Below are 25,167 nucleotides of genomic sequence, written 5' to 3'. Positions count from 1 at the left end.
CGTGGGATTTGGCCTGTGAGGGAATGATGGGAGCAGCCCCCGGTGGGGGAAGAGGGAATGCCTCCCGTTGGGGAAGGAGGAATGAATCCCAAAGAAAGCTCTCCTGCTTTTATAGCCTCCCAGCCCTCTCTCCTCTGTTTCGTGGCTCTTCCGAATGGAAGGATCATCTTGGATGCCGTGAAGCTTGGGAGGATGAAGCCGAGGAAGCTGGAGAGCTGATCCCTTGATTCGCGGATGATTCGGGAGGATATGGCTCACGAACGGGATAATGATGATGCGGCTTCAACGCAGAGGATGCATGGATGTTTGAGAGGATCTCTGGGCGGAACTCACGGACGCTGGGATTGGTTCCGAAACAGGGGAATACGTGAAGCTCGGTATGCACGTGGAGGATGGGCAGCTGGATGCGATCGAGAGGAAGACTGACTTGATTTGGAAGAGGAGATTTGGAGAGTGTTTTCAGAATCTGGATGGATTAAAGCCAATCCGAACTGATTAGGATATCGAAGCGTTGAAGAACTGCTGGGAATGAGTGGAAGAAGAAGATGGAACGGGATGTTGAGATTTGAAGTTTATCTCGTGGATGTTGGAAGCTGCGAACGGGATGACGGTTGGCTTGAATCAGAAGAGGATATCCGGGAGATAATCTATGGAATAATTCTAGAAATGCTGGGAGGAAAACTGGAACTCATTGGGTTCATCTCGGTTGTCTGGAATGAACGTGGACTGTTAGCATTCTGTTCTGAAGCAGGGGAATCCGGAAGAAGATTTGATGGCTGGGAGCTTATCCGTGGAGGGGGAAGCGGTTGTTTCGATTCGTGATGAAGAGGAGATGATTTAGGAGTAGGAGATGTGAAGGAATCGGCTGATTAGTTGCCATTTGTTGGGAGTTTTGCTCTTCACGGCTGAAACAGGGGAATTGGTTTGAAGAGAAGATTACGAATGGGATGAGGGCTGGTTGCTTGATCTGCAGACGTGGAAGAAGTTTAGACGAATTTGGAACTTAATTCCGAAGCAAAGAAAGATGTGGAGAACTTTGTTCCGTTTGGGAGGATCTCGGAAGAGGATTAAGGTTAGATTTGCTGGGAGTTGATCTTGCGAACAGAGAGAGATTTTGGGGTTGTGTTTAGATGCCGTGAACTCGGGAAGATAAAGCCAAATCGCGTAGAAGAGGTGTGAAGTAATCCGGAAGAATGGGCTGATGTTGCTTCGACGCAGTGGAGATGAAGATGTTGAGGAGATCTCAGCTGGGCGTGGGAGAATCAACGTGGAGGAGATGAGAATGGTATGCATATGAGATGTTGGGAATTCAGATAACAAAGAGATGTTCACCGGCTGGGAAGAGATCTTTGGACCGCGGATGCTGGAGAATGGGATGCAAGCTTGTATGATGACCTGGACGGTTGGGAATGAACTCTATTTTGAGCATCGGGTGGATTACGTGGAAGATACTTTGGAATGAAGGGGACTTGCATGATGACGTAGGATGGACTTAGCAAGGAGTGAATAGGGGAGTTTGAGCTCAATAGATTTGGGTTCAGGGCTCATCCCAAATAAGTTTGACTCGACCTGCATAGATTAAATTCGACCTGCATAGATTGGATTCGACCAATAAAATCAGTCAAACTCGAATTATTTTTAATAATGCAATGATGAAGGGGAACACATTTTCTTATGTTAAATTGAAAATATGTGCAAAGAAAATAATGATAAGTGCTGTGTAAAATAGTTAAATATATACATTATTTAGCACTTATCATCCCATATTCCTAATAAGATTAGGAGAAGCCCTAAACCCAATCTATAAAAGGGTAGCAAGGGAGGCATTATGAATTAATTCTCTCCTCTCCCTCTCCACGCCTCCCTTTCTCTTTTCTTCTCCCTTCCCACGGCAGCAAGGTAGATCAAGTTCATCTTCTTCCAAGTGTTGGAAAGAAAGAAAGAAGAAGAACCTAGGAAGAGATCAATTCGCCCAAGGAAAGAAGGAGTTCTTTCCTCCACTCCCAAGCCCATGCTTCCTCCTTCTCCACGACAGCAAGGGGGTCCTCTGCATCCTCTTCTTCCACGGCATCAAGGCCAGGAAGATCCACGCGCAAAGGTTCCTCCTTCCTCTTCCTCCATTGCGAGTAAGATCAAAGAAAAAAGGGTTCTTCTTCAAGGAGGTATGTTGCAAATTTCTTCCAATCTATTTGATAGTCATTAGAGGTCTTTGCAAGGAGCTAGCACTCCAGTCAAACCCTATCTCAGATGATTATATCCTCATGTGGATACCTGTAGAGGCCGGACACATGTGCGGCTGAACCAGGAACCTAGAAAGATCATTGGGCTGCGGTGTTCTACACCTGCAGAATTTTTGAAGATGAGATCTTCAAATTTATAACTTCTAATTTTTGTTTCAGTTTTATAAATCTTAATCAACCCTCCTCAGATCCTAATCTCCCCTCCCTAATGAGTTCAAAGATCTTCTGGATTTGGATCCATAAAAATTTTTGAATTCTACGATCCGAGGCGCGTTCATACGATGAACGACATCCCGTTCGAATTCCGCTGCGAACGTCGCATCAAACAGGGCGTAACTCATCAGCATGTTCACCAGATTTACTGATATTGTCAACGATTTAAAAAGCATTGGCAAAAGTTATACTAACAGTGATCTTGTCAGGAAGATTCTTCGCTCTCTACCAAGGTCATGGGAAGCCAAGGTCACGGCAATCCAAGAAGCAAAAGACTTGAACATGCTGCCACTCGAGGAGCTTCTTGGATCTCTAATGACGCATGAGCTCACGATGAAACAACACAGCGAAGAAGAATCCTCCCATAAGAAAAAAGTAATTGCCCTCAAGTCTACTTCTTCTAACAAAGATCTTTCTTGTAGTAGCAGTAGTGAAGAAGAAGACAATGAGGAAGATGAAGAAGAGGCTCTCCTTGTGCGAAAATTCAGAAGATTCATCAATAGGAAGAAGCCCTTCCATAAGAAGAGATTTCCGACGAGTTCCTTCAATAAGGATAAAGGTAAGAAAAAGAAAAGTGAGGAAATCGGATGCTACGAATATAAGAAGCCGGGTCATTTCAGAGCCGACTGCCCCTTGCTGAAGAAGGTCAACAAGCACAAGAAAAAGAAAGCTCTTCTCACCACCTGGACTGACTCCGATAAGTCATCATCATCATCGGAAGAGGAATAAGAGGAGAAGGCCAATTTCTGCCTTATGGCCAATGAGGATGAGGTAAGTACTGAAAATAATTTAGATTTTACTTTTGAAGAATTATATGATGCTTTTAATGAGTTAATGGATGAATATAGAGCACTAACCATTAGAAACAAAAAATTAAAGCTAGCTAAGAACAAAGAAAATCGAACTAAGGAAAATCTAGAGCTTGAAACTAACAATAAAATACTGAAGCTAAAAACAGAAACCTTAATTAAAGAAAAGGAAGGATTAACAAAGAAAATCTTTGTTTTAAAAAATACCAATCAAACTCTAAAAGATAACTTTACAAAAGATCTAAACCTACTAAAAATAGAAAATTGAACTTAACAAAAGAACTTGAAAAATATAAACCTATTGTTGAGAAGTTTACTTATAGCTCTGAAAAACTAGAAATGATTCTTAATAGTCAAAGAGCTATGTTTAATAGAGCCGGGTTAAGGTATAAGCCTAAGAACAAACAGAAATTTCTTAAAAACTTCTTTGTAAAAGCCGGTGAAAGTAAAGCTAAAGATGTAACCTATTTTTGTTGTGGTAGAGTAGGACATAAAGCTAATGTATGCAACTATAGAAAAATAGAAGCTAAAAGAAAGATTAAAAATGTTTGGGTTTCAAAAGGAACTAACATAGCTAACCTTGAAGGACCCAAGAAAACTTGGGTACCTAAGACTGTATGATTTCCTTGTTTAGGAGTGTCTTGCAGCCAAGCTCAATAAATACTGTTGGTACTTAGATAGTGGCTGCACAAGACACATGATGGGTGACAAGGAGCAATTCTTCATCCTAGAATCTAAGAAAGGAGGTGCGGTGACTTTTGGAGACAATAACCAAGGTCACATCATTAGTATCGGTAAAATACAAATCACATCTTCAACCCTTGTTGATAATGATCGGTTTGTAGATGGTCTCAAGCATAATTTACTTAGTGTTAGTCGATTGTGTGATAGAGGTTTTGATGTTTTGTTTAAGTCATCTTTATGCATCATAACCAATTCAAATGACAATAGCCTAGTTTTCAAAGGACCAAGACGTGGCAATATTTATGTAGTAGAACTTGATGATCTTGCTAAAAACAGCCGCTACTTAGTAGCTAATGATACTAAGCTCAATGAGGCAAGTTGGTTATGGCATCGTAAATTGGGTCACGCAAGCATGGATACACTGTCTAAATTAATTAAAAGAGATTCTGTGATTGGTTTGCCAAAGCTAAAATTTGAGAAAAATTAAATTTGTAGAGCATGTTAATTTGGCAAATAATCTAGAAGTTCTTTTAAGTCTATAAACTGTGTTTCTACTACTAAACCTCTTGAGCTACTTCACATGGACCTCTTTGGACCAACTAGGACCACAAGCCTTGGTGGAAAGAAGTATAGTCTCGTCATAGTAGATGATTTTTCTAGATACACATGGATCATGTTTTTAGCTCATAAAGATGAAGCATTTTCAGTGTTTAAGAAATTCTATAAAGAAGTAACTAATATAAAAGATACTTCAGTTATAGCTATTAGGATGATCATGGAACAGAATTTGAAAATCATCTCTTTAAAAAATTTTGTAGTAAAAAGGGGATAACTCATAATTTTTTTGCACCTAGGACTCCACAGCAAAATGGAGTGGTAGAAAGAAAGAATAGAATCCTAGAAGAAATGGCTAGGACCATGTTGTGTGAAAGTGATCTCCCAAAGTACTTTTGAGCTGAAGCTATTAACACATCATGTTATATTCTAAATAGAGTTTTGTTGAGACCAATTATAAAGAAAACACCTTATGAACTTTGGAGAGATAGAAAATCCAAAGTAAACTACTTTCATGTTTTTGGTTGTAGGTGTTTCATTCATAATAATGGTAAAGATAACTTAGGCAAATTTGATTCCAAATCTGATGAAGGTATCTTTTTGGGATACTCTACATCAAGTAGGGCATATAGAATCTTCAACAAAAGAACTCTTGTTATTGAAGAATCTATTCATGTTATTTTTGATGAGACTAATGATGCTTCCTCTAGCAAGGGAGTAGCTTTTGATGATGATGCAGGGATACTTGAAGAAAAGATGAATGACATGACCTTGTAAGAGGACGAACCAAAGCAAATTGAAGAGACTTCAACAAGCCAAGAGGTAATTGCTGATCATGGGCTTATAAAGGCTTGGAGGTATGCTTACGGTCATCCTAAAGAGTTAATCTTAGATGATCCATCTCAACCTGTTAGAACTAGAGCTTCTCTTAGACTCTTAAATAATCATCTTGCATTTGTATCACATTTAGAACCTAAAAACATTGAAGAAGCTGAAAATGATGTAAATTGGATAAACGCTATGCAAGAGGAACTTAACCAATTTACAAGAAACAATGTATGAAACTTAGTTGAAATACCCTCTGAATACTCAATAATTGGAACTAAATGGGTGTACAAAAATAAGCTTGATGAAAATGGAGTTGTGATTAGGAACAAGGCTAGACTAGTAGCAAAGGGCTATAATCAAGAAGAAGGTATAAACTTTGATGAGACCTTTGCTCCTGTGGCTAGACTTGAAGCAATTAGATTATTACTAGCATTTGCATGTAATAAAGATTTCAAATTATTTCAAATGGATGTAAAGAGTGCCTTTTTAAATGGGTATATTAATGAGGAGGTTTATGTAGAACAACCTCCTGATTTTGAAAATCATCAATACCCCAACCATATTTACAAATTAAACAAAGTACTTGTTAGGGGAAAAACTAAGTTATCCCAGAACAACCTGCGGGCGCCCGACCCGACGACGCCCGGACCGGAGGCGCCCGGACCCGAAGGCAACTAGCTCGGCTCGGCACCCGACCAGATGCCGGACTCCGGGACGCCCCGTCATAGCATTCTGTTGTCAGCGCCCGCGCCGGAACCCACTCACACCGGCGCCGCCACCGACGTCGGACAAGCAAAGAGAGAAACGAACGGATAAGCACTCTCTCGCTCCCTCGACACCGGACTCAAGGATCACCACTTCGCTTCCGCTACGAAGGGCAAAAGATTACCCCTGGTATCAGTAGGGTAAAACACTTGAGCACCGCAAACGGATTATCAAAGATCAAAGGAAGAAGAAGGAAGAAAATAGCAAAGCAAACACAAAGATGTAACGAGGTTCGGCTACAAGTAGCCTACGTCCTCCACCGCTCCAAATCTCAATTAGGATGATCTGATTACAGAGATAGCACACACCCGAACGATCACAAGCGATCGCTCTACAAGAGATTCACACAGAATTTCCTTTGCACAAGAAGTAGGATCCCAATCCTCTTCTTTTCTAAAACCCTAGCCTCACAAACAAGAGTCTCTCTCAAATATACGGCAATCTCTATCCCCTAGGGCTCTCATGAGTCCTATATATAGTCTCAAGACCTTCAGATGATCATAGCCGTCGAAGTGCCACCAAAAACACCAAAGGAAACTCGTCCGTATGATTTCCTGCGAGCTCGAGTCGACTCGGGCACGTCTGGACAACTTCCAGTATAACTGGCACGATCTCGGGTCGACTCGACTGTGGCTCGAGTCGACTCGACGATGCTTCGAGTCGACTCGACTGTAGCTCGAGTCGACTCTGACAGTCCAGACAGAAACATGGTTTTTCGGCTTTTCTCCTCCCGGGTCGACTCGACAGGCCTCGAGTCGACTCGACTGTAGCTCGAGTCGACTCCGACAGTCCGCCAGACAGAACTATGCAGAATTAATTCTCCTTCAATTCTCTTCATCACCAATGGTCTCCACATACCCCAACAATCTCCCACTTGGAGACCTTGGGTATATCCTTTTGTTACTTGGTTTTCCTCTGTACTCCCACTAAAAAAAAAAAAAAAACTGGATCATCCTAGTGAAATCGGTACGATGCCTCCTCAACGTCTTCAAGCATGAAGACCAGCAGAAGCTGAACAACTCCTCAGCTTCTCCACCGTGACGACCTTCGTCAACATATCTGCAGGATTCCGACTTATATGAATCTTCTCCAACTTGACAAGTCTCTGCTCGAGCAATGACCTCACGAAGTGGTACCGTATGTCAATATGCTTCGTCCTTGAATGGAAAGCTGAATTCTTCGCCAGATGAATTGCACTTTGACTATCTGAATATAACATGCAATCCTTCTGCTCCTTCCCAAGCTCCTTCATCAAGCCTTGAAGCCATATTAGTTCCTTGCACGCCTCTGTGGCTGCCACATACTCCGCCTCCGTAGTCGACAATGCAACAACTGGTTGCAACCTGAAAATCCAACTGACGGCTCCACTGCCCAAGGTGAACAAGTACCCTGTCGTGCTCCTTCTGCCGTCCAAGTCCCCTGCCATGTCTGAGTCCACAGAGCCCTGTAGCCAGATCTCAGAACCTCCATAGCACAATGACATGTGCTCAGTGCCTCTCAGATACCTCAGTATCCATTTGACCGCGCGCCAATGCTCAAAGCCTGGGCAGCTCATAAAGCGACTCACAACTCCCACTGCTTGAGCAATGTCTGGTCTCGTACACACCATAGCGTACATCAAGCTCCCCACTGCCGATGCATACGGAATTTTTGACATATTGAGCTCCTCCACCCGCGTCTTCGGACTTTGCCCTTTTGAAAGCTTAAAGTGGGCACCCAGCGGTGTGCCAACAGGTTTGGCACCCTCCATGCAGAATCTCCTGAGTACTCGGCTGATGTACTCCGCCTGAGATAGTCTGAGGATATGTTTAGACCTATCTCTGCTGATCCGCATCCCAAGGATCTGTTTCGCTGCTCCTAGATCCTTCATTGCAAATTTTCTTGACAGCTTCAGCTTCAATTTTGCAATCTCATGCATGCTAGCTCCTGCAACTAACATGTCATCAACATACAATAGCAAGATAATGTAAGATGTACCGAAGTCCCGGAAGTAGCAACAGTGATCCTCCTGACATCTCCTGTATCCTATCTCAAGCATGTAACTATCGAACTTGAGATACCATTTCTGGGTGCCTGTTTCAAACCATAGAGGCTTTTCTTTAATTTGCAGACTAAGTCACCCGTGCCAGCTGCAATGTATCCCTCCGGCTGCTGCATATATATCTCCTCATCGAGATCTCCATGGAGAAAGGCCGTCTTCACATCAAGCTGCTCTAAGTGAAGATCCTCTACTACCACCATACTCAGCACCGCTCGAATAGAACTCATCTTAACTACAGGAGAAAAAATCTCTGTGAAGTCGATACCTGCTCTCTGCTGAAATCCTTTTACAACCAGCCTGGCCTTGTACCGCTTCTTCCCACCTTGCTCTTCCTTCAGCCTATAAACCCATTTGTTTGACAGTGCTTTCTTCCCCTTAGGCAGATCCACCAAATCCCACGTTTGATTCTGCTCCAATGACTTCATCTCATCATCCATGGCCAACTCCCACTCCTCCCTGGTATCAACCTCCAATGCCTCCGTGAAGCATTCAGGTTCGCCATTATCTGTGAGCAGCAAATAACTAAGAGTCCCATCATACCTTTGAGGAGGCTTCCCATGAGTACTACGAGTGGACCTTCTTAGTTGTGGAGGGGGTGCCAATGCTTCAGGTTCTTGCTCTGACTGAGTCTTCTGACCAGAATTTGTAGACTCCTCTTCAGGATCCACAAAACACGGCTCAACAGGTTTTGTTTCTGATTCATAGCTCTGCTGCATTTTCTCATTGAATACCACATCATTACTACGAATGATCTTCCTGTGTTCGGGATCCCAAAGCCGGTACCCAAACAGTTGACCTCCGTATCCAACGAAAATGCACTTCTTTGATTTGGCGTCTAGTTTGCTTCTTTGACTGGAGTCAACATGGACATAACTGGTACAACCGAATACTCGTAAGTGCGCCAAATCAATCTTCTTCGCTGTCCATGCTTCCTCAGGAATCCCAAATTCAAGTTTCTTTGATGGCCCTCTGTTGATCAAGTAGGCAGCAGTGTTAACTGCTTCCGCCCAAAACTGCTGTGGCAATCCAGCATGTATCCTCATGCTCCTGGCACGATCATTAATTGTTCTGTTCATCCTTTCAGCAACTCCATTTTGTTGTGGTGTCCCTGGAACTGTCCTCTGCCTGACGATCCCAGCATCTGCACAGTAGTCCTCAAACTCCCTGCTACAATACTCACCACCGTTGTCCGATCTTAGGCATTTCAACCTCTTTCCTGTCTCGAGTTCTACCATCGCCTGCCATCTCCTGAAGACCCCAAATACCTCTGACTTGTGCTTCAAGAAGAACACCCAAAGCTTCCTGGTAGCATCATCAATAAAAGTAACATAGTACTGAGATCCACCAATGGAAGAAACTGGTGCAGGCCCCCACACGTCCGTGTGCACGAGATCTAGCTTTTCTTGCTTCCGAGTTTACCTTCTTTGTTGAATGAAACACGCTTCTGCTTTCCGAGAACACAATCCTCACAGAAGTCCATCTCAACACTCCTGAGACCCTGCAGCTTTCCCAACTGGTGCATCACCTCCAGTCCCTGATAACTCATGTGCCCAAGTCTACAATGCCATAACTTGGTATCCACATCTGCTGCAGCAACTCCAATAGAGTTCTCCGTGCCGTTGGCGACATAAAGTGTCCCAACCTTCTTGCCACTAGCCACCGTCAACGAACCCCTGGATATCTTCCACTTATCAGCTGTGAAAGTAGTGTTGTACCCCTAGCTCGCCAACTGTCCAACAGAAATCAGATTCCTCTGCAGTTGAGGCACGTGCCGTACATCCTCAAGCTCAAGTGAAGATCCAGAAATCAACTTCACTTCCGCGCTTCCCCTTCCTTGTATGGTGCAAGGCTCTCCATCCCCTAGGTAGACTTTGCCGAATTCTCCCTTCTTATATCCTCCAAGAAGCTTCCGTTGGGATGTAGCATGGAAAGACGCGCCCGAGTCTAACACCCAAGACTCGTCACAGGTAGATAAAGATAGAACGAGGGCATCTATATCACCATCTTCAGCAAGATTTGCCAGATCCTTGCTGACTCCTTCGATGTGGTCGCCTTGCTTCCCTTTAGGAGATTTGCAGTCCCTCCTAAAGTGCCCCGTCTTCCCACAGTTCCAGCACTTCACTCCCTTGTTCTGAGGTGCTCGAGACCTGCTGGATCTCGACTTCGAGTCGCTTCGAAATCGACCGTCCTTCTTTTGTCTTCCCCGGTCAGAGGTGTTTAGTACACTTCCAGACGACTCCGTAGCTCCAGAAGATTTCCTTCTTGCTTCTTCACTCAGAAGCACTCCCACAACGTCATCAAAGATCAACTTCCCCGTCGCCGAAGAGTTGCTCACTGCCATCACCAGGCCCTCCCAGCTATCAGGCAATCCGGAGAGGATTAGCAATGCCCGAATCTCATCGTCAAAACTAATCTCCACTGACTCCAACTGGGCCGTGAGTCCATTGAATTCGTTGAGGTATTCTGCTATGCTGCCGCCATTTTTCATACGAAGATTAAACAACCTCTTCATGAGAAATACCTTGTTTGATGCTGAGGGTTTTTCGTACATCCGCGACAATGTTGCCATCAACTCCATCGTCGTCTTCTCGTTTTTGATGTTGAATGCCACTTGGGATGCAAGTGACAATCTAATGGTGCCGAGCGTCTTCTGATCGAGGACCTCCCAGTCTTCATCGGGCATCTTCTCTGGTTTCTTTGCTCTACCTCCAAGAGGTAAATAGAGATCCTTCTGGTAAAGGTAATCCTCTATTTGCATCTTCCAAAACTCGAAGTTCGTGCCATTGAACTTCTCAATTCGCACTTTTCCTTCATCCGCCATCGCAAAAAAAAAAAACAATAGCTCTGATACCACTTGTTGTCAGCGCCCGCGCCGGAACCCACTCACACCGGCGCCGCCACCGACGTCGGACAAGCAAAGAGAGAAACGAACGGATAAGCACTCTCTCGCTCCCTCGACACCGGACTCAAGGATCACCACTTCGCTTCCGCTACGAAGGGCAAAAGATTACCCCTGGTATCAGTAGGGTAAAACACTTGAGCACCGCAAACGGATTATCAAAGATCAAAGGAAGAAGAAGGAAGAAAATAGCAAAGCAAACACAAAGATGTAACGAGGTTCGGCTACAAGTAGCCTACGTCCTCCACCGCTCCAAATCTCAATTAGGATGATCTGATTACAGAGATAGCACACACCCGAACGATCACAAGCGATCGCTCTACAAGAGATTCACACAGAATTTCCTTTGCACAAGAAGTAGGATCCCAATCCTCTTCTTCTCTAAAACCCTAGCCTCACAAACAAGAGTCTCTCTCAAATATACGGCAATCTCTATCCCTTAGGGCTCTCATGAGTCCTATATATAGTCTCAAGACCTTCAGATGATCATAGCCGTCGAAGTGCCACCAAAAACACCAAAGGAAACTCGTCCGTATGATTTCCTGCGAGCTCGAGTCGACTCGACTTTAGTTCGAGTCGACTCGGGCACGTCTGGACAACTTCCAGTATAACTGGCACGATCTCGGGTCGACTCGACTTTGGCTCGAGTCGACTCGACGATGCTTCGAGTCGACTCGACTGTAGCTCGAGTCGACTCTGACAGTCCAGACAGAAACATGGTTTTTCGGCTTTTCTCCTCCCGGGTCGACTCGACAGGCCTCGAGTCGACTCGACTGTTCCCGAGTTGACTCAACTGTAGCTCGAGTCGACTTCGACAGTCCGCCAGACAGAACTATGCAGAATTAATTCTCCTTCAATTCTCGTCATCACCAATGGTCTCCACATACCCCAACACATTCGACCTCGATCTGACCTCCTTCGGGAGCCTTCAGAAACCTAACCCCACTACTCACCCCCCCGTAGTTCAGCCAGAGACCATACCCTGATTCGCCATCAGCAATTAATGCGCATGGCCTGTTCTGATCTCCGGCTCACTCAACCATTAAAGCGTATGGCCTCTGCTGATCTCCGTCTCACTCAACCATTAAAGCGTTTGGCCTCTGCTGATCTCCGGCTCACTCAACCATTAAAACGTATAGCCTCTGCTGATCTCCAGTTCACTCAACAATCAATGCGCTTGTTATCTACGGATCTCAAGCCCTCCACGGCAGGCAGTTGAACCACTCCACCACGTCTGATCAGCCACGATGGCTCACTGACTCCGGTTTGACTCCGGTCTGATCTCCCACGACACTATTAATGCACATGATCGTGTTCAATTATGACAAAAAGGACAATCTGCTCTGTCACTTCACAGGTAATACAATACCCCTCTATAAAAGGGGAACCCCTCCACCTTGGAGAGGGTTGGACTCTGAAATCCAGAAAGAGACCTCTCTCTCTCTCTCCATATTTGCCCCCTCTGACTTTAGCATCGGAGGGCCGGCGCCGGAAACCCCGGCCACCGGCTTCTTGCAGGTCTCCCGGAGGACGCCGCCCGCCGACGGATTGCCGCAATCTCCCTTTCCAGCACCGGGGCTCCTCCTTTTCAGCCGACGGTCACCCCCGGGTCCAATTTCCAGCAATAGTTGGCGCTAGAGGAAGGGCCCGAGTCGTGGTCATGAAGTTGAGAAGTAAAGGAGCCTCCAATGCTTCCCGGCGTCTTCCACCAAGTCCTGGACACTCTGTCCAGAACTCGCCATCCCCGGCTGATCCGATTTTCCAAGTCCAGCCGGAACAGTTCAACATCCTCGTGCAGCAAGTTCAGGCTCTGGCCGCCGCCGTTCAAGGCCTGCGGCATGAGAAAGCCCCACCTACGCTACCTCCACAAGCCCAGGTCCAGCTGGTGCTTCCTCCGAATGGCCCGATCCCCCAGGGCCAAAATCTTCATGGCTCCTCCAGGGCTAATAATGAAGAACGAGTTTCTCCCCAGAGAGAATTGCCGGGGAGGAGCCTAGACAAGAGGCCGCAGCTCTCGGAGGCTGAGTCAGCCCCAGACCGCCACGAGCCGGAGCAGACTACTGTGGCAATCCCCCAAGCTGGGGAGCTCGACAGGAAGGTCGAGAATCTCGAGCGCCAGATTGAGGCGCTCCATAGCAGGAGGGCAAGGCGCGAGGGTGACTTCGAATTTACCACCAAGTCCCCCTTCTCCCGCCAGATTGAGGATGAGCCGGTCCCACTGAGGTTTAAAATGCCCCACGTGGAGCCCTACAATGGGATGATCGACCTCCTCAACCACCTGGAGAGTTACCGAGCTCTTATGGCGTTACAAGGGTCCTCGGAGGCTGTGCTCTGCAAAGCCTTTCCAGCAACCCTTCGAGGAACAGCTCGGCTATGGTTTTCTGGGCTGAAGCCGAGCACGGTCTCCTCTTTTGAGCAGCTCGGCAGGCAATTCGCCACCAACTTTGCTGCCAGCCGGCGCCAACGGCGAACATCGGACTCCCTCCTGGACGTCAAGCAGCGGGAGGGGGAATCTCTTAGGGAGTACCTCGACCGCTTCACCGCTGCAACCTGGGAGGTTCGCGAGCTTGACCAATCAATAGCCATGTCGGCACTGAAGACTGGGGCTCGCTCCTACAGATTCCTCTTCTCCATCGAGAAGAGCTTCCCTGCCAACTTCACCGAAATGCTGACCCGCGCTCGGAAGTATGCAAAGGCCGAGGAGGCCATCGCCTCCAGGCGAGGTTCCGCCGAGCAGACCTCCAAGAAACAGAAGAGACGCCACGAGGAGCGCGGTCGTCCTAGAAGCCCATCTCCTCGCCGAAACAAAAATCTACCATGGCTAAGGAGTCCACCTCGGCAGCAGGGACAACACAGACCAAGGTCCTCGCCCCGACCAAGATCTCCAGCACGACCGCGAGTATCCTCGGGAAAGTATGACAGTTATACTCTCCTCAATGCTCCCCGGATGGAGATCCTAATGGAGACCGAGGGCTGAGATTATTTTTGGCCTCCACCCCCGATGCAGGATTTCGGAGCTTACCGCAATCCTAGGAAGTACTGCCGCTTCCACCGAGATCACGGCCATAGTACGGAGGATTGTTTCCAGCTCAAAGACGAGATCGAGGCGCTCATCCGTCGCGGAGTGCTCAACCGGTTTGTGCGGAACCGGAGCGAGGAAAGGGGGCCAGCAGAAAACACTGCGCAGCCCGAAGATCCAAATGCCAACAGATCCATCGCTGGCACCATTAACACCATTAGAGGAACCTCAGTCGGAGGGCCAGCCGAGGAAAGGGTTTCCCCAAAGCGCCCGCGCACCTCTGAAGCCATCTCGTTCTCGGACGAGGACTTTGAGGGGGTTGAAACCCCTCACGATGATGCTGTGGTCATCTCTATGGTTGTAAATAAGTTTGATGTAAAGCGTGTCTTAGTAGATAATGAAAGTTCGGCAAACATTTTGTACTTTGACGCCTATCAAAAAATGGGGATGACAGAGAGCCAGCTTCGGAGAATAAACGCTCCGCTGGTCGGATTTACCGGGGATTCGGTCCCGGTGGAGGGCGAGGTCGGCCTTCTAGTCACAGTCGGGTTCGCCCCCAGAGAGAGTACTGTGAAGATGAATTTCCTAGTTGTCCATCTGCCCTCGGCCTACAACGCCATCCTTGGACGACCAGGGCTGAACGCCCTCCGAGCTGTGGTCTCGACTTGTCACCTGCTCATGTGGTTCCCCACCAGCCAAGGAGTGGGCGAAGTCTGCGGGGACCAGTCAGTAGCAAAATGGTGCTATATGACGACCCACAAGGCAAAGCGGCTGGCCGAAATGCCGAGCCAAGAGCGACCGGCCGAGGCATCCTCAACACCAGGTCGGACGCTCTCCATTGAAACCCTGGAAGCACGGGACGGCCCTTGGAAGAAACGGGTAGAGCCTGGTGAGCTGCTTACCCAAGTTTCCTTACAAGAAAATTTTTCAGAGCTAACCGTGCAGGTTGGCTCCAGCCTGAGCGCCCACGAGAAGCACCGCCTGATCGAGTTCCTGCGGGCCAACATGGATATCTTCGCCTGGTCGCCCGCCGATATGCCACGAATAGACCCCGAGGTCGTGCTTCACCGACTCCAGGTGAAACCAACCTGCAAGCCCGTGCGGCAAAAGAAGCGAGGCTCCGCCCCAGAACGACAGCGAGCAGCAGCCGAGGAAGTAGACAAGCTTCTCAGGGCCGGCTTCATCCGAGAAATATTCTATCCAGACTGGCTCGCCAATGTGGTGCTCGTCAGAAAAGCCAACGGGAAATGGCGCATGTGCGTGGACTACACCGACCTGAATAAAGCTTGCCCAAAGGACAGCTTTCCGCTCTCCAGCATCGACCAGTTCGTGGACTCCACCTTAGGGCATCAACTGCTGACATTCATGGATACCTTCTTGGGATACAACCAAATCCGAATGGCGCCCGAAGATGAAGAGATCCGAGAAATATTCTATCCAGACTGGCTCGCCAATGTGATGCTCGTCAGAAAAGCCAACGGGAAATGGTGCATGTGCGTGGACTACACCGACCTGAATAAAGCTTGCCCAAAGGACAGCTTTCCGCTCCCCAGCATCGACCAGCTCGTGGACTCCACCTCGGGGCATCAACTGCTGACATTCATGGACACCTTCTCGGGATACAACCAAATCCGAATGGCGCCCGAAGATGAAGAGAAGACTGTCTTCATCACCGACGGGGGTACTTACTGCTACAAAGTGATGCCTTTTGGCTTGAAGAATGCTGGAGCAACTTACCAAAGGCTGGTCAGCCAGATCTTTAAAAACCAGATAGGTCGAAATATGGAGGTCTACGTGGATGATATGTTGGTGAAAAGCCGAACAGCCGAGCACCATGTGGCTGACCTCAACGAAACATTCTCCAAGCTCAGGAAGTACCGAATGAGGCTTAATCCTGCAAAGTGCGCGTTCGGGGTCACCTCGTGCAAATTCCTGGGCTTCGTGGTAACCCAGCGCGGAGTCGAAGCTAACCCCGAGAAGATCCGGGCGCTGTAGGAGATGGTGCCGCCAAAGACAGTCAAGGAGCTACAGCGGCTTACTGGGCGGATTGCGGCTCTGGGAAGATTCGTCTCCAGGTCGGCCGAGCGGTGCCTCCCATTCTTCAAAATCCTCAAGCGACCGAAGGACTTCTTATGGTCGGAGGAATGCCAGCAAGCTTTTGAAGAGCTTAGGTGCCTTCTTGCCTCTCCTCCGCTTCTCACCAAGCCTCGGCAAGGCGAAGTTCTTTATTTATACCTGGCCGTCTCCCCGGTCGCAGTGAGCTCGGTCCTGATCCGAGAAGAGGACAAGCTTCAGAAGCCTATATACTATACCAGCCGGGTCCTCAGAGATGCTGAGACCCGATATTCTAAATTGGAGAAAACCATCTTCGCCCTGGTTATCTCTGCCTGGAGGCTACGACCCTATTTCCAAGCCCACACAGTGGCCATATTGACCGACCAGCCCATGAAGCAGATCCTGCAACGGTCGGATCGTGCTGGAAGAATCACAAAGTGGGCAGTCGAGCTCGGAGAGTTCGATCTTGAGTATCATCCGAGGCCGGCAATCAAAGCTCAGGCACTTGTGGACTTCATTGTGGAATGCACTGTGCGAGATGAATCCGAACCCGCACCCACTCCGGCAGAGGAGACCCCGGAGCGGTCATGGACCCTACATGTCGACGGTTCCTCAACTTTGGGGGATAGTGGAGCAGGACTCATCCTTACTAGCCCGGACGGGGTGGTGGCAGAATAAGCTTTGCGCTTCGAGTTCCCCGCCTCAAACAACGCGGCAGAATACGAGGCGCTCGTCGCCGGGCTCAAATTGGCTAAAGAATTGAAGGTTGAAGACCTGAAGATCTTCAGCGACTCACAACTGGTCGTGAGCCAAATTTTGGAAGATTTCGAAGCTAGGGAGCCATCGATGCAGAGGTACCTCCAGAAGGTGCGAAACCTCACCTCTACTATGAGCTCCTTCAACATTCAACATATTTCCAGGTCGGAGAACCTGAGAGCAGACCAACTGTCAAAACTGGCGACCTCCCGCATGAGCGAGCTTCCTAAAACAACAATGCTCGAGTATCTCCAAACGCCCAGCACAGGAGAGCCCCAGTCGACCCTCTGCATCGAAACCGAGCCGAGCTGGATGGACGAGCTCGTCAGTTATCTTCAAAATGAAGCCCTCCCTAACGACGAGTCGGAGGCCCGCCGAATTAGACGTCTGGCCCTCCGATATGTATTGTATGAAGGTAAACTCTACCGGAGATCCTTTACCTTTCCTCTCCTCAGGTGTCTCCGCCCGTCAGAGGCGGACTATGCTATGCGAGAAGTTCATGAAGAAATTTGCGGAAACCATTTGGGAGGCCGATCACTGGCCCACAAGATCCTCCGCCAGGGATATTACTGGCCCACGCTTCAGAAGGATGCAACGGACTTCATCCGGAGGTGCGATCGATGCCAGTGGAACGCCAACATCCAGCGCCGACCCTCAACTCCGCTGACCTCGATCGGCTTCTCCTGGCCATTTGCTCAGTGGGGAATTGACATCCTGGGGCCATTTCCCCTAGCGACCGAGCAGAGAAAATTCTTGGTCGTCTCTATCGACTACTTTACTAAGTGGGTCGAAGCCGAGCCCGTGGCCCAGATTATTGAGCAGAAAATGCGGGACTTCGTCTGGAAGTCGATAATCTGCAGATTTGGACTCCCCCGTATCCTGATATCCGACAACGGCCGCCAGTTCGACAACATTCATTTTAGAGAATTCTGCTCCGAACTCGGCATCGACCACCGCTTCACCTCGGTCGCCCATCCACAGACAAATGGAGAAACCGAGGTAACGAATCGCACCATTTTGCAGGGACTCAAAGCCAGGCTCGACCGATCCAAGGGGAAATGGGTCGAGGACCTGTATAATGTTCTCTGGGCTTACCGGACTACATTCCGACACCAACCGGCGAGACCCCCTTCAACCTGGCATACGGAACAGAAGCTATTATCCCTTTGGAGATTGGACTCCCCTCGCCAAGAGTAGAGTGCTACGATGCTGGCTCCAACTACTCTCAGCTCAGAAACAATTTGGACCTCGTTGAAGAGGCAAGAGAAGCCGCCCGAGTCCATATAATAAGGTACCAATGGAAGACGGCGCAGTATTACAATGCCAAAGTCAGGGCCAAGCTCTTCAAAGTAGGAGATCTCGTCCTTAGGAGGGCTGAGGCTTCTCAGCCCACTGAGCAAGGCAAGCTAGCCCCAAACTGGAAAGGACCTTACCGAGTCGCGCGAGTCCAGCGGCCCGGAGCGTATAAATTGGAGTATCTCGAGGGAACTTCTATCCCTCGAAGCTGGAATTCTGAGAATCTACGGATGTATTACCAGTAAGACCCTAAGGGGTCCCTGGTAATCGGGAGCATGAATCCCGCCTCCTCACGATTATTCATCTACGATTCTCCTTTAATCATGCTATGTTTCTCCTAATATTGGGATATTTGTGATCCTCAAATTGCCCGACACAGCTCGGATGCCCGACACGGCTCGGATGCCCAGCAAAGTTTGGACGCCCGACCAAACTCAGATGCTTCGGTTAAACCTGAAGCACCCCGCCGCACTGATATCGAGCTCGGCCTCGATCTCCCTCAAATACCTCGACTAAGGTTGGGATGCCCCGTGAGTCGACCGTAGAGTCTCAAAGTCCCTCGACCTCGGAAAGCGTCGCAGGTCGACAGTGCGCTCCCAGACCCCTCGACCTTGCGCACGATCCCTCGACTAAGGTCGGGATGCCCCGTGAGTCGACCGTAGAGTCTCAAACTCCCTCGATCTTGAAAAGCATCGCAGGTCGACAGTGCGTTCCCAGATCCCTCGACCTTGCGCACGATCCCTCGACTAAGGTCGGGATGCCCCGTGAGTCAACCGTAGAGTCTCAAACTCCCTCGACCTTGAGAAGCATCGCAGGTCGACAGTGCGTTCCCAGACCCCTCGACCTTGCGCACGATCTCTCGACTAAGGTCGGGATGCCCCGTGAGTCGACCGTAGAGTCTCAAACTCCCTCGACCTCGGAAAGTGTCGCAGGTCGACAGTGCGTGCCCAGACCCCTCGACCTTGCGCACGATCCCTCGACTGATCGGGATGCCCCGTGAGTCGACCGTAGAGTCTCAAACTTCCTCGACCTCGGGAAGCGTCGCAGGTCAACTGTGCGTTCCCAGACCCCTCAACCTTGCGCACGATCCCTCGACTAAGGTCGGGATGCCCCGAGAGTCGACCGTAGAGTCTCAAACTCCCTCGACCTCGGGAAGCGCCACCAGGTTGACAGCGAGCCCGAGCTCCCTCGACCTCGTGCTAGATCCCTCGACAAAGTTCGGGATGCCCCGTGAGTCGATAGTAGAGTTCCAAACTCTCTCGACCTCGGAAAGCATCGCAGGTCGACAGTGCGTTCCCAGATCCCTCAACCTTGCGCACGATCCCTCGACAAAGTTCGGGATGCCCCGTGAGTCGATAGTAGAGTCCCAAACTCCCTCGACCTCGGAAAGCATCGCAGGTCGACAGTGCGTTCCCAGACCCCTCGACCTTGCGCACAATCCCTCGACAAAGTTCGGGATGCCCTGTGAGTCGATAGTAGAGTTCCAAACTCCCTCGACCTCGGAAAGCGTCGCAGGTCGACAGTGTGTTCCCAGACCCCTCGATCTTGCGCACGATCCCTCGACAAAGTTCGGGATGCCCCGTGAGTCGATAGTAGAGTCCCAAACTTCCTCGACCTCGGAAAGCGTCGCAGGTCGACAATGCGTTCCCAGACCCCTCGACCTTGCGCACGATACCTCGACAAGGTTCGGGATACCCCGTGAGTCGATAGTAGAGTCCCAAACTCTCTCAACCTCGGGAAATGTCATCGGGTCAACAGCAAGCCCGAGCACCTTCGACCTCACTCATCCCTCTGCAAAAGCCGGGATCCCATGTGTCGGCAGTAATTTTTCCCGACCTCGGGAAGACAACAAGGGATGGGACCTTCGCGGACCCTCCGACGCGCAGATGACATCACCTGCGGAAGCGGGCTACAGGCCAAAGAATGCCTCTAAGAGCCGATCGCATAGCGGAATCAGCTATCTGAACCTGAAGTGCTCGGCTCCAATGGTGCGAAAGGTACTCCTCACCTAGCACCTACATTATTGCATTTACTTTATGCACCAGGACGGTAGACAAAACCCCAACCGAGCTTGAGCCGAACACAAGCCAAAGAACGAGGGAGGAGCAGGATACGCTGCTGTCCGAGGCCCTGACCAAAGCGCCGTCTCACTCTGCAAACAGACAATATTGCCCAAGGAAGCGGACAAGGGCCAAAGAATGCCTCCAAGAGCTGACCACAGAGCGGAATCGGCTACCTCTACACGAAACACTCTCGACTCCCAATGGTGCGAAAGGTACTCCTCGCCTAGCACCTATGTTATTGCATCTATTTGCTTATATACCATAATGTTCGACAAAGTCCCGATCGAGCTCGGAAGCTCCCCCGATCAAGGTCGAAAGGTTCGTCTGATAACCGCCTGAACCAACTGTAAGCCGAGGTCTATTCGACCTCAGGCATGTTTTCACCACGAGTCTACAGGTTGATCTATGCAGATCCCTAAATGAAGACTCGGCCAAATTTAGATGTCGGTCTAGGCTGACACCCACTTGCAGCGACGACCTCAAGCCTAAACACTCTAGCCGAGCCTAGTAGTACCGAGTTGTTATGTTTCGATTCTACTAGTTGGTATGCCAGCCGAATTCAAGGTTGATTACCACGAAGGCCTTAATGATAGCTTAACTCTGGTTCACAATCCCATCGGGGACTGACTCTAAAATTTTTGCAAGCCTACATCCGGAAAGCCGAGCCTAAAGACTCGGCCAAGACCTTCCGGAAGATTAACCCAAGGCCAGACGAAACCCCTCCGAGGGCAAAAAACCGAGCTCGGCGCTTCGAAAATTCGGATCTAGTTCAAGAGCTCGGCGAGATTTGATTCCGAGCTTAAGGGCTCGGCGAGATTCGAGTAGCTCAAAGACCGAAATACGAACCCGAGCTCGAAAACAATAGAGCTCGGAACGGATTCCTATCAGATCTAAGTTCGGAACATTCCCTAGCGGATCTATGCATAACAAGCGCGAACGGGGCTCGGCTGAGCCCGGAAAACTTATCGAAGGGAACTCTAGTCTAAATGATCGAAAACTTATTCAATATAGAAGAAGAAGACGGAACAATTGCAAATTTAGAAAAAAAAAATTCATTAATAAAAGCCCGAAGGCTAAGTACATGACCAAGGTTCGGCCATACAAAGGGCCGACCTTGCTTACAAAGAAACAAAGAAACAGAGAAACAAGAGGGTAAACAAAACCCTAGGAGACGGGCGCAGCCCCGAGGTCATCCGCAGCAGTCGGCTCGGCATGCTCTATCGGAGCTCCCTCGAGTCTGCCCGCAGTGGAGGTCTCAGCCTGGGCTTCATCGGTAGCTTGGAGAGCAGCATCAGAAGCTCCTTCTGGATCCCCCTCAGTAGGAATCTCGCCCTCCTCGGCCGCCTGAACTTCGGCCTCAGCCGGGTCTTCAGGCGCCTCGAGCTCTTCGACTCCTTCCCCAGGCTGGAGCAAATTAAGGTCGAACTCGGGGCAGAGCTGCTTCAGCTGATTACCGAAGTCCTCGAAGCCGCGGACGAGCCCGTTCACAGTTTCCTCCTTCAGTAGATCATAGAGCTCTTCCGATTCCCGAAAGAGTTGGACCCCGCTCTGAGCCGCGTATCGAGCCTCCTCCTGTGCTCTTTCCACGCAGGCCTCAAGCTCCTTAACCCTGAGCTGAGCGCCCTCCGCCACCCGCTCGCGTGCAGCGAGCGCCGATTGGGCCTCGCTCAGACGCGCCTCGGCGGCGCGTAGCTCTGACCTGGCTAGGGCATGCGCGCCTTTCTCCTCGTCGAGCTCCGCGGTCCGCGACCGAAGATCGCCTTTGACGGCCTCTGCTCTCGCGAGCAGCTCCTTTCGCAAAAATTCAACCTCGCCTCACCTCATCTCGGCCTGGCGAAGTTTCCTTTCGGCTTCCTCCTGTCCGCGTTGGTATCGTCGGCCCTGATCCCGATAGTACGATGCTATGTGCATCAGAGTCTCGACCTCGTGGAGATGCTGTTAACAAAGGAAAAAACGAGTCAAGGCTAAAAATCAGAAGACGAAAGCGAGAATCCAAAGGTGAATTTACCCGGACCGCGGAGCAGTAGATCCCGTCCAAGAAGCTATTGTAGCTCTGGGGCCGGATTTTGGCCTGGTCGGCCGGAAGCAGCGCGACTTGGAAAATTTGCCGCGCCACTGCAGGATCGTCAAGGGCCGAGTCACCCTCGAAAACCTCCCACGAGGGGAGGTAAGGCCTCCTCTCCGGTTGAGGATTGGCCTCCGAGGGACCGGGGAGACTCGGCCTCGTTGGACTAGGCGGGGGCGGGGGCGACCTCGGAGCCCCCAGGCTGCTCCCCGGCTCCGGATCCGGGCGCCGCTGCTCGGGAGCCGAGCGCCGCTGCTCGACAGGATGTCGACCAGGGCACTGAGAGATAGGAGCCGGGCAGGCCAGCATCGTCGAAGCTCCCGTAGATCCCGAGCCCCTATGATCGGTGCTCGGAACCTCTCGAGCAGGCCTAGAAGGCCCGACCTGGGCCGTGCTCGTCTCGGGGCCAGAAAGCCTAGCCTTCTTCTTCGGCTCGGGCGAGGTCCCACTGATCTCGGCCGCCCTCTTCCGAAAGCGAGCATAGAGGGCTGCGTTTTTGGTCACCATCTTCGCAACGTCTGTAGACAGGAAAGGGATTAAGTCAGAATGACAGGGAATAGACGAGCAAGAGCAACGTAAGAAAAAAGGGAAAAAAAAGAGAGCACCACCCTTACCCTGAGGGCGCGCCGAGCTCAAGCCAACGTTGACCAAAGCGTCCTCGCTTATGAGGCCGTTCAGAAGAATGTTCTTCTCGAGGCTATAGAGAGCGTCGAGGATCTTCTGCTCGGACCCAGACAACTTTGGGAGTCTGTTGGCAGTCTTGAGTCGAGCCTGCCCCCATCTGGGGTCGAACCCCACGTCCGCTCGGAGGACAAAAAGAAAAACTTCTCCTTCCACCCATGAATGGAGGTCGGAGCACCCCGAAAAAATGACCGACCACCCCGAAGGGCAAGGTACAGCCATTTCCCATCTCCCGGATTGGACTTCAATAAGAAGCACCACCGGAAGACATTAACTGAAGTCGGTATCCCGTGTGCAAGGCACAGGGATAAGAAACTGATTATCGTCCTCCACGCGTTTGGAGCGAGCTGCGCTGGGACAAGTTGATAAGTCATCAGCAGCTCATTCACAAACCCGTGGAAGGAGAACCGCAGGCCGGCCTAGAGTGTTTCCAAATACACCCCGATCCGACCAGGCGGAGGCCTCGTTACCCTATCCCCTGGCCTTGCGGGTTCCAAACGGAACCCTTGCTGAGGGAAAAACCACTCCTCAGCCATCTCCATTTCCTCCTCACTCATGATGGAGCCGAACTCATTCAGACCACGACCCATCCCAAAGAAATAATCAAAAAGGGGGAAGAATCCGAAAAACAAAAACTCTCCGAGCAGACAGAAGGGGGGGGGGAAGCACCTACTGAAACCTTGCTGGAGATGACAACGAGCAGTAGGGAAGCCGGAGTAACCGCTTCAGGAGGCCGCCGGAAGAAACAAGAGAGTACTGGAAAACACTAAGCTATGGCAACCAGATAGAAATCCTGAAACCGGGTCAAGGGTTTATATAAACCTCTCCAACGGTCCGGATCGGCGAGACAGAATCCCACCTCCCGTCCAGATTATGCCACGCGTCGGCCCCAGGAGGTCAGAACGGCGTGTCCTATTCCGATCGACGCCTTGAATACCGAATCAAGGCGGCGTCCCATCGGATCGTGGAGCCCCATCATGAGCCCACGATGCGAGGCCATTTCGGATGGTGAAAAGGCGTCGTCCCACCTTCTCCTATTGATGACACCTTGGAACGTGCGGAGCGCCGTAAAAATTCAAAATTCTCTGGCCCCCACTGATGCAGCATTAAATAACGTAAAGCACCATTAAATCACTACTTCCCACGTCCGAGCTCGCAAGCGGCTCGAATTAGGAAGTTGGGGGGTAGTGTTAGGAAAAAAACTAAGTTATCCCAGAACAACCTGCGGGCGCCCGACCAGAAGGCGCCCGACCAGTAGGCGCCCGACCAAAAGGCACCCGACCAGCGGGCGCCCGACCAGAAGGCGCCTGACCAGCGGGCGCCCGACCCGACGACGCCCGGACTGGAGGCGCCCGGATCCGAAGGCAACCAGCTCGGCTCGGCATCCGACCAGATGCCGGACTCCGGGATGCCCCGTCATAGCATTCGACCTCGGTCTGACCTCCTTCGGGAGCCTTCAGAAACCTAACCCCACTACTCACCCCCCCGTAGTTCAGCCAGAGACCATACCCTGATTCGCCGTCAGCAATTAATGTGCATGGCCTGTTCTGATCTCCGGCTCACTCAACCATTAAAGCGTATGGCCTCTGCTGATCTCCGGCTCACTCAACCATTAAAGCGTATAGCCTCTGCTGATCTCCAGTTCACTCTACAATCAATGCGCTTGTTATCTACGGATCTCAAGCCCTCCACGGCAGGTAGTTGAACCACTCCACCACGTCTGATCAGCCACGACGGCTCACTGACTCCGTCTGACTCCGGTCTGATCTCCCACGACACTATTAATGCACATGATCGTGTTCAATTATGACAAAAAGGACAATCTGCTCCGTCATTTCACAGGTAATACAATACCCCTCTATAAAAGGGGAACCCCTCCACCTTGGAGGGGGTTGGACTCTGAAACCCCAAAAGAGACCTCTCTCTCTCTCTCTCCATATTTGCCCCCTCTGACTTTAACATCGGAGGGCCGGCGCCGGAAACCCCGGCCACCGGCTTCTTACAGGTCTCTCGGAGGACGCCGCCCGTCGACGGATTGCCGCCATCTCCCTTTCCAGCACCGGGGCTCCTTCTCCTTTTCAGCCGACGGTCGCCCCCGGGTCCAATTTCCAGCAACAGTACTTTATGGTCTAAAACAAGCCCCTAGAGCATGGTATGAAAGACTTAGCAAATTTCTATTAGATTATGAATTTTTTAGA

The sequence above is a fragment of the Phoenix dactylifera genome, chromosome 10 (genome assembly GCF_051530095.1).
Source record: "Phoenix dactylifera cultivar Ajwa chromosome 10, Ajwa_hap1_PhDact_Kaust_v1.1, whole genome shotgun sequence".
Taxonomy (NCBI): Eukaryota; Viridiplantae; Streptophyta; class Magnoliopsida; order Arecales; family Arecaceae; genus Phoenix; species Phoenix dactylifera.
This window is presented reverse-complemented; position numbering follows the sequence as displayed.